The 17576-nt window shown below is 33.3% G+C and overlaps 1 protein-coding gene and 1 long non-coding RNA gene across 4 annotated transcripts in view; one reads left to right on the top strand and one right to left on the bottom strand.

Annotated features, from left to right (window-relative positions):
• Positions 1–17576, top strand: part of LOC141460118 (voltage-dependent calcium channel gamma-5 subunit-like) — a 434126-nt gene that overhangs the window by 189441 nt on the left and 227109 nt on the right. The window lies entirely within an intron of this gene.
• On the bottom strand, positions 1128–15910 carry LOC141460127 (uncharacterized). The gene is made up of 3 exons (XR_012461747.1): positions 15608–15910; positions 3891–3962; positions 1128–1443 (listed from the first exon to the last, which is right to left on the bottom strand). It is a non-coding gene; the product is annotated as an uncharacterized lncRNA (long non-coding RNA).

The raw sequence follows: 17576 nt of genomic DNA, 5'->3' as shown, positions 1-17576 counted from the left end.
CTTTTATAAAATAATACACCTTTTTCAATCCTTTTCAGTTATATTAATTTTATTGTTCCATTACATATGTAGATATATTAGCCTCCGACTTATCCTTCTATTTATCGATTATTTTGACTGAATAATAATAATTCTGTAATACATGTACTCCAAAATATAAAAAAAATTAAAATTTTATTCATCAAAAAGAATTTTTTGGTCGAGATAATTACAGAGTGATGCTTCATTAGACTTGCTAGTGAAGCAGCCTTTTTAGTAACCATTCAACCAAATCTACAATGCAACCAAAGACCATTAATTATCTAGTTACAAATCCTAGTTTTGACAAGCTAACAATCATGAATCAAACATCATCAATAATTCCATGGCTTGGCTATTTCCAAACAGCGAACAGAAATGTTAGTAAAACTTGAAATATTCAGTTAAAAAAAAACCAAAAAAAAAAACCGTAGAACAAGCTGTAATAAATGAACGTTTTTTATTCAACGAACCGTTTATTCATTTTGCAATGTTACACGATACCTTATTACTTTGTATACTTAAATGTACTCTGCCGTATACCTACACTGTGGAAAGCAAAAAGTGTATGTATTATAAAATGGTTCAAAGAATGTGCAAATATGTTTCTACGGATTTTATGCAATATGAATGAATCTAGTTTTTTTTGCATGAAATAACATCTTTTAATATTAAACTCTTTTTTATTAATAATATTCTTATTACATAATAATTGTTAGATGTATTTTAATATTTTAATGATACCCACGCTATATTATATTATGCACACAAAGATCTTAATTGATTTGACCCAATTTAACAGTTCAGTTAATTATGTAATTTGTTTGCAGTTATAGATATTTTTTTTACTGAATTCTACTGCATTCATTATTGCACCATTCTTTAGACATGTTTTAGATAAATCCTCATCTTCTTACTAGGTTAAAGATCTTCTTCACCAAATTACGTTGCAAGATGTTTTCTTTTGCTCGCAGAGTGACAAATATTTCATAACGCAATCTCACGATGGCTTACAGGATACAAAAAATCGTTTCCTTCGAGTTTCCAGGTTGAATAAGCCCACCCCTGAGGAGTTCCTGAACTTATCATGTCCTTTAAAGGAGCGCAGTCCTACCTAACTTTTTTATGGTATCTTCAGTTATCTTTTTTACATAGATCAGCATTGTTCCTTCCAAAGTCACTATTTACCCTTCATACGGTACGCTTTGTATCGCCAAAGCCAAGTACTGAACCAGCGATTGTCGTGGATACTCCAGTCGTAACCAGATCTAATCAGTGATTTGTTGATTCAGGCCAGGCTTACATTCAAGGACGTCTTTGTTGAGGAAAACACCCTTGGAGACTATGTAGAATTCCAAACAAGAAATGAGGATGTTACACAAGCTGTTGCCCAGATTTTAGTGAGGCCCAGTACGCACCAAAAAGCTGAAAATTTGCTTATGTCTGGTATTGTCCTCAGCACAACGTTATAGGACTTTTAAGAGCCAATTATTGTCTCTAGGCTCTGGTGAAATTTCGAGATAAAAAGTCTAGGGAAATGACTTGTACAATAGGAATTATAAAAATAATTAATTATTTTCACACTAATTGGTTAAACAGTTAAATGGGCGACATTTAAACAGCATAAGATTATAAGGTTTAACTGACGATGACAAAACTTAACGATTAATTGAATATTAAATAAAGAATAATGTATAAAATAACAGCATAAATTAGAATAAAAGATGTCTATACTTATAAAAGTAGAGGTTAATGGCACGGAAGTTCGTCTAACTCTTGTCTTCTAAAAGGGCTTTTTCCCCACTAAATCCTTCAAAAAGGGCTGGAAGGATATGACACTTGTATGACGCAATAACATCTGTTATGACCTAGGGATCCTTTAATATACTTTACACTTCAAATACAAGGGTTTTGTCATTTTTAAAATACGTATTTCCTCGTTACTCCATCTTTTATTTTTTAATGTATTTTTTTTTATTTTATTTTATTTTTTTTATTTTTTTGGAGCCGGAGAATAGATAGGTATAATTGCAAATATTTGAGTCTGGAAAACACCTGTGCGTTTCAGTTTGTCCCATGGTATTCACTATTACTTTTGAAAAAAAGTGTTCAAAACGGTATGGAATGGATTTGGTCCCTTGACATGCTAAAAGCGGGAAACTACTTTGATCTTTGAACGCCTGGCATTGAAGATTACTTTGAGTAATGTGAGCTAGTGAACCGAAGATCAATTAGTAAAATTGCTTGTTAATTTAAGCAATACTGCTCCTGCTGAAAATAATATTACACAACGCTGAAAAGGGTCCATTCGAGGGATGCATGAAGTTGCTGTTTCCTCAGAAATCCCATTAAGAAATTAATAATTTTATTGGACAAGTCTTGGGGAAGAAGAATCAGTGAAGCAGCACTTCCGACAGACGGATTTGGCCGAATCCAAAATATCGGAACAAGGTTTTTGGATATAAAAGTAATATCAGGTTGTCCTGCTTGCGATATATCGTGGTACACTTTTTACACTTTGTTTTGAGGTACACTCATTACACGCATTCACTCCATAATCTACTCATTACACGCATTCACTCCATAATCTACTCATTACACGCATTCACTCCATAATCCATCTGTTTGTTTTTGTGGCATTTATTTGTGCTACAATCAGCGCGTTGGCGCTATAAGTGACAGTGATAACAGAACAATGAATAACATTGGGCTATTAGTCGCTCTCTTCACTTGAGAGGAGATCAAGAGGCCACTGACTCTTAAGGCGTCTTGTCAGGTTGTCAGGAAGAGTTCTTGAAGGAAAGATTTTTAGCTAGAGGATTTATATGAGCTTATTATATGAGGTTGAAGTGGAGTTTTCTGTATCTTATTTTAGCAACTTGTGTGACAAAAGGAATGTTAAGGTCAGTGTGTACTGTGTATAGTCAGGTTGGTGACATAAAATGGAGCGTGTACAATAGTTCGAAGTATTTTAGATTGTAGAGATTGAATCCTTTGGAGATTAGAGCGTTTGATTGAACCCCACAGCTCTATTCCATACGCCCAGATGAGTTTCAAAGTAGAAGTATAAATTAGTCTTTTGTTTCTTTTAAGTAGTCGATAGCGTCTGTTTAGTTCTGTTCTTTTTAGTCTAGTGTGGGGGTTCCAAGAAAGTCTTCGGTCTAAGTAAAGCCCAAGGTAGCGGGCAACGTTCACTACTGGTAGAGGTGTTAGGTTATAGAAGGACTGGAGGAAAAGTAATGTAATGACACTTGGTTTCGTTAAGCTTAATAGCCCATCTCTTGAACCATTGTTCTAATGAGGAAAGCTGTGACTGTAGATTTCGGTGAGCAAGTACAGGATCATGGTTAGTGGACAGTTAGGCGGTGTCATCTGCGTATGTGAGAAGTGTAGTGTTAGGATCTGTTGGTTTGTCTGAAGTGTAAATGGAATAAAGAATAGGACCCAGAATGCTGCCCTGTGGAACTCCAGCGTCGATATTCTTTTTTTAAAAAATATTTTTCTATGTACGGAACCTCAACATGTTTATTGCCAATGAAAACTAAATTTCATAAACGTGGTGTAATTGTGAAAAAAAAAAAAAGTAAATAAAAAGAGTTAAAGTCGCAAGAAAATTATAAAACCTTACAAGTAGCTTATATTGAAAACTCAGGTTTGCAGAGTAAAAATTAAACTTGTCTCAAAATGAGAAAGAAGTTAAAAGAGATCTGACTGGTCCGTTAATAAAAGGAAGAATTTCCCTTGTGTCTGCAAGTTCATTGATTTTTCTTTTAAAACTAAAAAGAAATAAAACAAGGACGAAAGAGTCTGAAAAAAAAAAACTTAAAAGAAAAAGAGCTCTTTCTTCTGTTCTTTTTAAATTTGGTACTTACTGTGCAGAATTTTCCAGAAGGGACGGGTCTTCCGAAGCACCGCGGGCTTCTTCCTTGTCAAAGATGCAAGAGCTGTAATTAAAACTAACGTTTAAAGGACAGTACTACGAAGGGATAAAAGCAAAGTAACAGAAACCTCTTACCAATTCTATTTTAATTCACCGAAACACTGTCCTCCTCATCACCTAGTTCGACCTTCTTTTGTGGTTATACTTGTCTTGTGCCTCACTTTACCGTTTTATCACTATATTTCTGTTCAACTTGGTTCTAACTTCACAAATTAAATACTCTTCCGTTCAATTCATTTACTTATAATTGCTGCGCTACATTATTAATTCAGTTTTCTTTCTCTAGTAAATTGCGATCTTCTCTTGCATTCAAAAATTGTTTAATAAACGAAAAAAATCCTTGAAAACTAAAAATATAACGCGTGATCTGTGCATGTGTATAAATTACTAATTAAATTCTAACATAACTGAGAAAAAAAATGAAAAAACAGAGTACATGCGTGAAAAATATAAATAAGTTAACAGAAAGTATAACCAATATTTTACCTTGACTTTAAATATTATATTTTTTTTTGGCACTTTCGTTTTATAAGAAAGTACTGGAATAATGGCGATTTGCATTTTGCTGAGTTTCATTCCTTTCCAAATAAAATCCATAATTGAATGGCTCCACCAAATGAAGATAACCTTTCTTACCAGGAAAGTTTTAGAAAAAGAGAGCCAGCCGGCAGTCATCAATACCACTCTCTGATTTCAAAACTCCTCCTCTAAGTGTTCTTAGAGAAGTTATATCCCATTCAATCAACAGATTATAAAGTCGGTCAGGAATGTGACAAAGATTGATAGTACCTACCCATTTTTGTACATTGAATATGAAAATATTTCTGAGTGCCGTGGCACACCGGTTGCGGAATTTTGATTTAGTAATTCAGGATTGCTGTATAATTGAGATAATGCACCTAACTCTCCATGAAACATGTATAGTTACCTTTAAGTGTCTTTTATGTATTTTGATTTTGAATATATTTTCTCTGATTACATAAATGCATTTTTAGAATGCTTCTACAGAATCTAAAGCAGCAAGATGGAAATTTAAACTTTTATCTTTTCCAAATTTACAAAAGTAGACATACAACTAAAAATATTTTGTATGATTTCCGTTAAAATATGGTAGAAAAAGTAGAATTATGCACAAAGAATGTTTATAAAATATATATAATTTTCTAATATTTCATGCAAAATCAAGGTAGTTTCACTATCAACATCAAGGAATGCAAGAACCTCTGCACAATATTGAGTCGTGTCTAATCGATAAATCATGTTAGAACGATAATGCCAACATTGCTCTACATCACCAACTTGTCTTGTAGGCTGCAACACCTGGTCCATTACTCTCAGGCGAGGCTGTTACCTAATTAGATGAGGGAGAGTACTTTCCGTCTACTATACTATACTTGTCCCAACAATCAGCCTAGGGTGCTGCTTGTATTGTTAAATATATGTACATATAGTACTTTATAATGTGGAAACTTACTAATTCTTTATATAATAATGTTTACAGAATGCTAGATAAATCCGATCTTGTAACTTCTAAATTTTTATACTGCATATTTAGAGATTTTTATTAATATGGCTTTCAGTCAAAATTGGACTGTAATTCAATTTATCTGCTTCAGTAACTTTCAATTTCTTGCTTATTTTATTTTATGGAATCAATATCATATTAGAAAGAAGTAACCCCAAATTACTCTAATGCGAAAGCCTAAATTTTTTGCTGCTGTTCTATATCTTCATAGGATTAATTGCAATCATTACAATACAATTGAAAACGAATTGTATAAATTATAAGATCAACTCATCTATTTTATGTAGCCCTGCATTAAAGTATTGTTGTAATTAGTGAGCTGTAAATTTAAAGGCTGGCTGAATAGAAACAAGGTTGTGTGTTTCGTTGAAGTTCATGTTACAAGTCAGACAATATAAATGTAGGAATGACATCAGTAATTCCAGCCAAATGTATATCCATGTGGAGAATCGTAGCTTTAAACAAGTTATAATTTACAAATCCGCTGTGGAAAAAGTTCTAAAATTGATGGATTAAGAAAACGCAGAAGTTAAAGTCAAGCTGTGGTTATACTGTCAGTAGCTTTGCTATAGGGTGGCTGGCGTTAAAGGAAAAATGGGTACAAAAAAATAAAATAAAACACAAAATTAAGAAAACAAACTACATCTTCATAAGAAATCTTTCAAACGAATTTGAATTAGGAATTTGAGATGCTTAAACCTTTAATTTAAACAAAACTATTTTTTGGTTTAAATAACTTAAAGCTGATTGACTAACATTACTATCCTGTAATAATTGTTTACATATTTCATCAGTAAATTTCAGCTGTAAGGTAGTTTTGGTCCAAAAATGGTTTCCAACATGTTTTTCTTCCGTTAGATATAACATCATCCTTCTCTCTTGGTTGAATCCCAGGCCTCGCCTCCAGTTGTCTTTTGTGAAGTCTAAAGAGTAGTCTTTTGTTTTTATTTCTAGAGTGTCAAGAAGTCCCGAAAGAATTATTTACCGTCTGTCAAGTTCCAGTCTTTTTAATATTATAGTGGATTCCATGTATATCGAAATGGATACCTAACTATTTGACTTTAACAGTCGGTATAATCTCCCTATGGAGGAGGATTAGAGAGAAAATGGCGTGACGGAGGTTAAAAGAGATATTTTGGCTTGAAGTGGCCTTGACTTTTATACTCCACCTGAATGCCAAATTTGCAAAAATTAATATGAGCTTGCAGTGGGTTGTCAGTACAGGGCCAGAGTAATAACGAGCTATAACGAAGTAGCAGTCAACTTAAAGGAACGAAGGGATAAGTAGGTATATCTAGCAATGTAAAAGACATAAAAAAGTGAAACGCGAGGCAACTATACTGAAGCAAGCTAGCGAATTATGGAAAAATTGAGAATGAGCCTAAGCGTGGACACAGAAGAAACGGTCATTTAGAAATGATTTGATAATCAGATAGCATGTTGATAGAAGGGCTCCCTCAAGGGAGCTGCAAGCCCGGAAGCCCAACCCTGTGAAACGCCCCGGAGCAATGTCCAGGTAGACAGACAAAGCTGGAGTGGTTGATTGAGACATTCGCAAACCAAACTGATGAGTAAAGGAGCCATGAAACTGTTCCCCAAAAAATTCTTCTCACTCTTCAGCTGAGATTAGCTGAAATTTGTGGTATTCTCTACAAATCTAGTTTAACTTGGTAAATGCTAGTCCAATGGCTTTTATGTGGTTTGTGGAACTGAGAGTATTTCTGCGACTATCTAAAGCGAAATGTTTGCTATCTTTAGTGCATTAGTTTGTTGAGTACGATCAGCAATATCATTGAAATGTGCTACCACTTATTACCGTAATCAACCCGGTGTTCATATTTTATATTAAAGGTAAGACGAAGTTTACTAAGCTGATTACTCTTCTCAGTACTCAGTGAGATTAACTTTAACTTAATACTATTAACAACATTTGAACTTGGTTTCATTTTCTAAAATACACACACAAGTGAAACCTCATTCACATAAGCGGTTAATTAATTTGTATCATCGTGTAAATTCAAATCACATAAATAGAATTATTTCCCCTTTTCCAACTGGCTTAGTGAAGATGGCCAAATGTGAGTGAATTGGGGATTCCTTTGAGTAAAATTATTTACATCGTAATTAATTTGTCGTAAGAGTTAATACACACAATTTCAATATCAAAATTAATTTGACAAACATGACCTGTTATGTGAATAGGGCCATATTTGTTTATATAACTATATAATAACATATATTTGTATAACTTACATATATGTAACTGGTTAATGAAGATTTAATTGGAATTATAAATTAAGTTATAATTGTTCATGTGTTTCTCTAACACGATTCTTCGCTATTGCACACAGGCAGCAATTTAATATCGTATGTTCATTATTTACAGAAATAGAAGAGAAAATTCGAAGGTCTTTAAATTTACTCCCCTATTTTGCTTTTAAATAATTAATAATTGAGGAAACATGAGCGAATAAATTTCTGAAGCTCATTTTAATTAAATATTACAATTAGCAAGACGGGAAGTTTTGTAAAGATACAAATTTTTGAAAGTGATGTAACCTAAATAATTAAGTCCCACCCCACCAAATTTGAAAAAAATATTCGAGGAGATTGATCATGAATTATAATTTTATGATATACATTATATATTATTCTACTCTTATAGATCTTACTTGTCAAAGACAAAGTGAATGTCAAAGTTTATTAAATTTACCTGATTTGGTATTTCATTTTTTAAAAAACAGAATAATCATTTTCTAAATGCAATAGAAAGCTCTAAACATGATGATATTACCTCAAATGATATATGTACTTCCATTTATCTTGATAGATGTTGATTGATTTGAGTGATTAGTACTAACCAACCTGTGTAGTTTAATCAATGTAATTGATAAACTGGAAACAGGTCTATTGATGAGATATGTGCCACTGAGGGGATTTCATTGATTAGTTTACCTTATAAATTCGATCACCCCATACAGTCTTGCGGAAGTAATTAGCATTGCCATTAAATTTAGGATTAGTTACTTATTAGTGAATCTGCCATTTTGAAATAGCTTTTATTTTCGTGGAACTTGTAACCAGGGTATTCTAATTTAATGTAATTAATAAAATGCACCTAATTATTTTCCAAGCACATAATGCAAGAAAAATACAAAATATTTTTTCAAAAATGAACATTTATCGTTCAACATCTATTCGTCTGTACTATAAGATTTCCATCAAAACTTTTTTTAGTCGACGAGATTAAAAAAAAAATCTTTAGTCTACTGGACAAATGATATGATAGGATATGAACTCATTTATGAGAGAAAATTAGTTAGAAATTTTATGACATAATTTAGTTGTGATAAATACATATATTTTATCGTTTGACTCTTGATGAATTATGAACTGAAGAAATCTTCCTTACAGAGTATCCTTAAATAATTAGGGGCTCAACTGATATGACTAAGGATTAATGTAGCGGAAGATTGTTATAAAGGATACTTTTTAGGTCGCCCAGGTGAAGCTAGATAGCAGGGTAGTCTTGACTAAAATGATTCTTCAGCGATGAGATGTCTTCAAGGTTGAAAAGATGGCGAATAGCCTCCATGGCAGAGCATCATTGTGGATGTCAATGTCTTTCATGGAATATGATGAATGAAAGAGGTAATATTTGCCGAGATGGGTAAGTTTAGGCTAGAACTGGACACACCTTACCTCGGCTACCTTCTTTCCTGTTAAAATGATCTAACATATTATTAGTGATTCTTTAGTGAGAGGATCGGATCCAAAAAATTACGACACCACGTGGAGCAAAAATAGACCTTAATTTTTGTGGAGCTCTCTGGAATGTTGTGCTGAATATTGTACCAAAACTATTCAGCATTCAGAAAGGCATAGATGGCGGTGGTAGAGGTTCGGATGCCCTGTAGCTCTAGATTAGCGATATATGAGTTAGGTTTAATCGCAATAATTATGTCTGTTAGTATCACAATGGACTCATTGGACCGCGATGGCTGAGCCTTTCTGTACAACTTCCCCAAGTTTAAACACTTTGAAATTATAAGATAATACCTAATAGCTTCGAAATTGTATTAAGGTTATTAACAGTTAAATTTATTCAAAAGTTAATAAAGCTCAGTTATTTTAACAAGTACATAAATATACAAACGCAATATTGTTGAACATTTAAATACACCATTAGTAATAAATACAATAGCTAATTAAAGTTAACTTCTAATAAAAGATATTTCATTAAATAAACTGGCAGGTTTGCTATGCAGTGAAATGCTACAACAACCTGCATTTAATTAACTTTTAGGTATAACCTTTCGTACTGTGTACATCTGGTGGCGCCCAGCAGCAATTAAATAAACAATAAATTAATATCTGTTAATATTGCCCGTCAAAACAGAGAGATAAAGAAATATTTAATATTTTCCCTTGGGATATAAGGGAAGAGATATTATCAGAAAAAGGAAAATGTAGACTAATATAAAATGTAAGGAAATTAAAAGAGGAGTGATAATTTAAGAAAAGTTAATTTAATTAACCCTATTTATACCTTTTTTAATTTCTCCCGTATACAGGTTTCTAGAAGGATTTTTAAATTATGCAATTTGAAATTAAAGAAAAATAATATACATACATTAAGCCCTGTAAGAGTTTTTGGTCATAGGGTGAAGGGACCAGTAATTGACTGCTTAAGAAAAAATTCGAGTTTAAGGTAGAATAACTTCCGTTATTTTGGCTCCAGGTGTAGGTTGTAAAATTGTACCGCTCCAGTAGGATGTATTTTATTTTATTAATATTTTAAAAGCAGTAAATTCGATCTTAATGTCAACCAAAAATGATTTTTTTTGAAAATATGTCAATGACCCAGTAATTGACATACCGAATTTTCGGTGGAACCAGTGTTTGACATGGGGTGGGACCAGTAATTGACATACAAATATATTCATGAAACGACATAAGATATGCATTCAAAATCACTTTTAAATCTAAATAAATCACTTAAATCACCTAAATCACTTTTTCAATTGGATTTATAACAAAAATCGGTCTTAATTCATAATTAATCAGTTTTTAAATAGGCAAACCTAAATAATCTAATATTTTTCAACATTACGCTATTTTATGCAGTTTTTGACGACCAACCCTTACACAACTGTCCTACTGGACAGTTTTAATTAAGTTCCCCAAGCCAAGACAGGTAATTTGAATAACAGCCCTTACTTTCAATAGTGCCAAGGAGATATTAGCTAACATACATGTTAGATCGTACACAATGTCTGTCGGCTCGCTTTTATCTCTTTCTCTCAACTCTTCCGCTCTCTTATCCTTTAGTTTCCGCTAAATATTTTGTTACTTAAACCTCTTTTTGGGAATTTTTTTTTGGTTCTCACTTTACCAAACTCTCTACTTCCGATTAGACTATGTGGTCACATCCTTGTTTTATCCATTCCGCCTATAACGTTGCTACTGATGGCATCTACGCGTCCTTGGGTTCGCTTTCTAGTGAACAAAATTTCTCCTACGCTTCCCTTCTTTTGGAGCGCTTCGCTAATATTTTCCACAATCTGTGCTGCCAGTGTCATTTGCTTCGAAACCAAACTATCTGAATGTAATTCATTCTTATTTTCTGCATCTAAACAGTATTTGATTGTTTATTATTACTGAGTTACCTCTTGGGCTCATTTATATATACACTGTGTGCACGTTAATCGCGTCCCGCCTCAGGTTGTAAGCATTCGCACTTACAACAGTAATAAATAAATGAAACATCAATGAAAAAAAAACTAGATTAAAAAGTAAGTAATGTGTAACATCACTAAGTCACCAACTTCTCCACTTATGTTTAATTTCGCACCTGGTACTTCTCTTGAGGGAGCTTCATTTTTCCCCTGGCCGTTTTATTTGATGGAATTCTATGGTACAGCCATTTCCTCCCTTTCTTCTTTGGAATGTGGCAAGGACCCAAAACTGAGGGAGAATGAGAGATTTTCAAACTCCAATAAGTGGGCGTCGTTTTTATCATTCACGTTGGCCTCGTGAAACTGTTCGGCGATCTCGACTATTCCAGTTTGTTGTTCATACATTGTTGTTCTGTACAGAATAATCATTCTGCATGCCCTCTTGAAATAAGGCGTACATTTGCTAATTCATTAATTTAAACATATTTTGTTGGAAGTTTTACTATTTATTTTATGTTGCCGATTTTTATCAATGATTTTATTTTACAATGTATTGAATTTTTAATTATAATAAAATTTACCAACCCATCTTATCATTTTCCCAGGAAGTCAATCACTGGTCTCAAACAAAAAAGCTGTAGGACTAGTAATTGACATACATGTCAATTACTGGGCAGATTGCCGTTTCAAGGACCAGTGATTGACAGCCCCATTTTAATGCTCAATGCTTCTTATAATTAAAAAAAAAACTACATAAATGAAATCTACAAGTGATACTAATTATAACAGAACATTGATAACCACACGAATATATGAACAAATAAACGAAAAATAAGAAAAAAGGAAAATTATTTTCTTATCAATCCTCCTTAGCAACGGCTTGTTTTTTCCTTGATTTTGAACTTTTTACACAAATAACCTTCCACTGATACCAAGGAACATTCCAATAATTAATATTTTTCTGGAACTGCTGCCTAAAGGCTTCTCAATAACGAAATTGAAAGAATCACCACTAAAAACGGCTCATATCCCTTATAATACCAGTTTATATCTGGTATGTCAATTACTGGTGCCCAGTCAATTACTGGTCCCTTCACCCTACAACTGGCATTGCAGATTAGAAAAACATTTTGATAGAATGTAAAATTTAACTTATTGCAATTAATTATAATGTAAAAATGTTAATATCGTTAATTTGGTCATAATGCGCAGTTGTGAATGCATAATTCACATTTCTGAACGCTTTTAATACATTGATAGTTGATTCTTCAGTTTGGATCACATTTTCGTCAATAATACTAATTTTAAAAAAATAGTAAATACATAGGGTGAAGGGACCAGTAATTGACTGGGCACCAGTAATTGACATACCAGAAATAAACTGGCATTATAAGGGATATGAGCCGTTTTTAGTGGTGATTCTTTCAATTTCGTTATTGAGAAGCCTTTGGGCAGCAGTTCCAGAAAGATATTAATTATTGGAAGGTTCCTTGGTATCAGTGGAAGGTTATTTGTGTTAAAAGTTCAAAATCAAGGAAAAAACAAGCCGTTGCTAAGGAGGATTGATAAGAAAATAATTTTTCTTTTTTCTTATTTTTCGTTTATTTGTTCATATATTTGTGTGGTTATCAATGTTCTGTTATAATTAGTATTACTTGTAGATTTCATTTATGTAGTTTTTTTTTTTAATTATAAGAAGCATTGAGGATTAAAATGGGGCTGTCAATCACTGGTCCTTGAAACGGCAATCTGCCCGGTAATTGACCTGTATGTCAATTACTAGTCCTACAGCTTTTTTGTTTGAGACCAGTGATTGACTTCCTGGGAAAATGATAAGATAGGTTGGTAAATTTTATTATAATTAAAAATTCAATAAATTGTAAAATAAAATCATTGATAAAAAATATCGGCAACATAAAATAAATAGTAAAACTTCCAACAAAATATGTTTAAATTAATGAATTAGCAAATGTACGCCTTATTTCAAGAGGGCATGCAGAATGATTATTCTGTAGAGAACAACAATGTATGAACAACAAACTGGAATAGTCGTGATCGCCGAACAGCTTCCGAGGCCTACGTGACTAATAAAAAAGACGCCCACGTAACGGAGTTGGAAAATCTCTCATTCTCCCTCAGTTTTGGGTCCTAGCCGCATGACAAAGAAGAAAGGGAGGAAATGGCTAAACCATAGAATTCCATCAAAGAAAACGGCCAGAGGAAAAATGAAGCTCCCTCAAGAGAAGTACCAGGTGCGAAATCAAACATACGTGGAGAGTTGGTGACTTTGTGATGTTTGTGATGTTACCGGTAGTACAGTTGTGTAAGGGTTGATCGTCAAAAGCTGCATAAAAAAGGGTAAGGTTGAAAAAATATTAGATTATTTAGGTTTGCCTATTTAAAAACTGATTGTAATTAATTATGAATAAGACCGATTTTTGTTATAAATCCAATTGAAAAAGTGATTTAGGTGATTTATTTAGATTTAAAAGTGATTTTGAATGCATACCTTATGTCGTTTCATGAATGTATTTGTATGTCAATTACTGGTCCCACCCCATGTCAAACACTGGTTCCACCGAAAATTCGGTATGTCAATTACTGGTTCATTGACATACTTCCAAAAAAAATCATTTTTGGTTGACATAAAGATCGAATTTACTGCTTTTAAAATATTAATAAAATAAAATACATCCTACTGGAGCGGTACAATTTTATAACCTACACCTGGAGCCAAAATAACGGAAGTTATTCTATCTTAAACTCGAATTTTTTCTTAAGCAGTCAATTACTGGTCCCTTCACCCTATGTATTATTTTTTTTTCTTTGCTCATAAATGTTGAACGTCAAGATTTATTGTGCAGTCCTTACTGGTATTGCAGCACATGCTGTTTTCTTCTGGTGGTTTGAAGGTTGTCTCGCTTATTCACTTTTTATTCATCTGATCTGATATAATTATATGTCTAAACTTCTGACTTATCCAAATCATGAGCCGAAGTACTTACTTAAATTCAGTACTGTGAGTTTCCTATGTGGAAGGATGCATAATACTTTTACTGTACTTCCTCTTCTTTCAATTCAAAATCTAATTCCCTCAAGGTTCAGTCTATGTTAGGAGTATGTGGGTTATCTGGGCCTCGAGAAGACGGGCAATTTGGACCGACTAGGGTTCTAGCAACCTTTGTTTGGGTTTGGAACTATTCTACTGCGAATTTAACGAAAAAAGTCCTGGTTTTACATCAGCTCCGAGACCTAATTGCGCAATAAACTTGCCTCAAGACAAGCGAAGAAAGTTGATTGGACGATTCTCGCCAAAAATTTACGTTAGACCTTCTTAATCGGAACCAGAGAGTTGTGATGCTGATTGGGCATTGCAGGCTCAGAAAACATAAATGCTCACTGGGTCTAGTCTAATCGTGATCATTACAGGTTTTTGCTTGACTGAAGAAAAGACATTGTTCCTTATGCTCCAGGGTTGGCAGCAATGTGATTCGTCCAACTGGGCGTAGAAACATGGCGATCATCTTCACGGAAGCGCTTCTTGAGCGTTTTCAAGCTTCTTTGCGAGCGTTGGGCTTGAGCTTGTGCTTTGAGCCACTGCGAGGTGATACAGAGTTCCGTATGGGTCGCCGTGACTGGGCCGTTGAGCTCGCTCCTCTTTCATTTATTCTATACGAATCCCCATGAGGCATAATCTTCCTAAAATTTTCTTAATGATACGCCATAACTTTTCTTTTATAACCAAAACAATTTTTTTATTATTATTATTTTAACCATCTATTTTAACTATGTGATCATTGAAAATTACTTAATTTCTTAGCGATATTTTGATTTATTTACCGCATTAGCAAAGAATGTAATGTCCCTAATTCATGGTGACCATTTCTTTTACTGCTATTTATTAAATAATCATGACTGATCAATAAGCTATGTATCTCATGTAGTTTGGCATCATATTCTAAATTTTTACATCGTACTGTAAATGTTATTTCTCTCTTATAATAATAACAGATGAGAGTGTTCAAAACAGAGTGTTCAGCAAACGAATGTTGAAAAGAAATCGTTTAAGACAGGAGTGAGCAACCAATCAATGGGCCAATTTAAATTTAATTTTTTTTGGCGGGCCGCACATCAACTCTTATTAATAATTTACGAAACTTCGTACGAAACGCATTGCGTCCGTATTGCACGTTTTTGAACAAGTCACCGACAAGTGTGTATCTCGTCACAAAAAAAATCTCGCAGACGCGGCGCGTTCGTATTGAACGTTGAAAAATCTTTGACTATGAAATAAAACTAAAGGAAAGGGAAGGGTGGGGACGCCACCAACACTCAGAATACCTTCACTTATGCAATAACAAATATATTTGGTATATTTACAATTTTAAACTCATATACAAAACGGACCATGATCCAAATAAATAAAACTGAATTAATTAGACTTACAGGTTTTCTGACAATTAGACGACAGGTCTTCTGACTTAATTAGACTGACAAGTTTTCTGGCTTAAGTAGACTGACAGGTTTTCTGACTTAATTAGACTTATTATAACACTCACAAATTGATTTATCATAAGACAACAAAAGTAAATCGTTCAACCGGGCGGCTAATGGGTTGTCCAGTTCTTGGCGAAAACAGTACCAGCCAGACCGACGCTAAAATCCTGGCAATGGCGGACACACAGACATAATCAGGTGGCATCCCTACTCTCTTGAGATGCCCAAGGGCAACTGAACTTCTGCCTTGCACTGGCCCATCCCCACTACGTCCAAAAAAACCAATGCTGCCAACGGACAATTGTCGCTCAAAGAAAATTCTGGTCAAGGGGGGCCGCAACTCCTTGCGAGGATCCAACAAACGTGGTCGACAAGTAACTCGCCATAAAAAAATATTTCGGTTTAGTATGTACTACCATTTTATTATAATTAATTTTATAACAATATTAATTTTAGAAATGCTTGGCGGGCCGCGTGTTGCTCATCCTTGGTTTAAGAGATTCAAACTTTTCAGTCGAACGATATTCTGTAAACTGAATGTTCTCACCAATGTAATATTTTACAACACAAACTTCGGCACTAAATTTAAATTCAACAATTTTAATCTTATTTTCCTTTATCTTTTTTGTTTTCGTTTTCAAGTTATTATTTTATAATTGCGCTGGATGACTTCATTATCATAGCGTCCCATATTTCAGGGAGTTCTGATCCAATTAAAATTTATAAGGATACTAATGAATTTTATTCAGTAATTTTTTCCTTTTTTTGTTTTTTTATAATTTTGCTTCCTGGATGGTACTTGTATTATGGTAAAACCTTTCCAGCTGTAATGAAGTACTTCTCTGGAAGCAGTTACATTCCTCACTCAAAAACCACCTCCAACCAACATACACTCCAGGATTTTAAGTGCAGGCTTAACTATTTTTCTTCATCTTGTCGCCAGCAAACATCCTTAAGTACCTAAGACTTCTCGTACTTCTAATTATAAATTTTCATTTACAGAAAATATCATTCTTTTTTATTAAGTTTTTTCTTTTTTTTTTTAATTTTTAAACCATCAAAATTAATAACTTGATAAAAGGGTATATACGCCCCTCTCTCTCTTATAACAGATGTTGGAAAAGTAATTAACAATGTTTATCAAATATTAAATTTGTTTGGAAAGTTGAGTTGACTTTTCAATTATTTTTTAAATAAAGTGCTTAGAGACTTAACGGTGTACTTTTTTTTTAAACATTACAGAATACCAAAAACATTTTGAAACCAACAGCTTCCAGAATAGTCGATTAGTCGTTAATTTAAAAAATAAAAATAAATAAATAAATAGTTAACTCCGTTCTATTAGTCTGAGTGCAAAACATGAGAGTTTTCGTGTAAGCCTTTAGTCTAAGTCCATACTTAAGCACTTAGAAGTCAACAATAAGTAGGTTGTTTCACCTCTGGCGAGGGATGCATATTTCTCAGCGAAGAATGAAGCCGCCACAGCTTTGATTAATGCAGAATTACCACAATACATTTGGACTAGAATTCAAGTGAAACTTGCTGAATAAAAATTCAGTAACGCTTAGTTTTTCGATTGATTCGTAGTAATTAAATAAAATAACGGTTTCACGCTTAGTAAGGGTTCTGTTTTTGTGTTTGTGCACAAAATAAATAATAGATTAAAAGAAATAAAGAATATTTATCAATGTCCTGGGAACAAATATCTGTAGGGACACCTTGGAAAAGTAAGGTAAAAAAAGCAAATAGTGCTGTTTCATAGAAATAACAAATAATCATAAAATAACAGTTTGTTGTAAATTTAAGTGTACTAAAAATAAAAACTGATAAAATTTGCTTTTAAAAACTGCTGAAGTTTTAGAAAATTTCATTTTTAATGGAATTGAATCCAGAATCTGCTGCCTTCAATAATTGCAAG

The sequence above is a fragment of the Rhodnius prolixus genome, unplaced genomic scaffold (assembly GCF_049639745.1).
Source record: "Rhodnius prolixus isolate KJV_2025 unplaced genomic scaffold, Rpr scaffold_6, whole genome shotgun sequence".
NCBI classification, from domain to species: Eukaryota; Metazoa; Arthropoda; class Insecta; order Hemiptera; family Reduviidae; genus Rhodnius; species Rhodnius prolixus.
The sequence above is the reverse complement of the archived record's forward strand: the minus strand, read 5'-3'. Positions and strand labels throughout refer to the sequence as shown.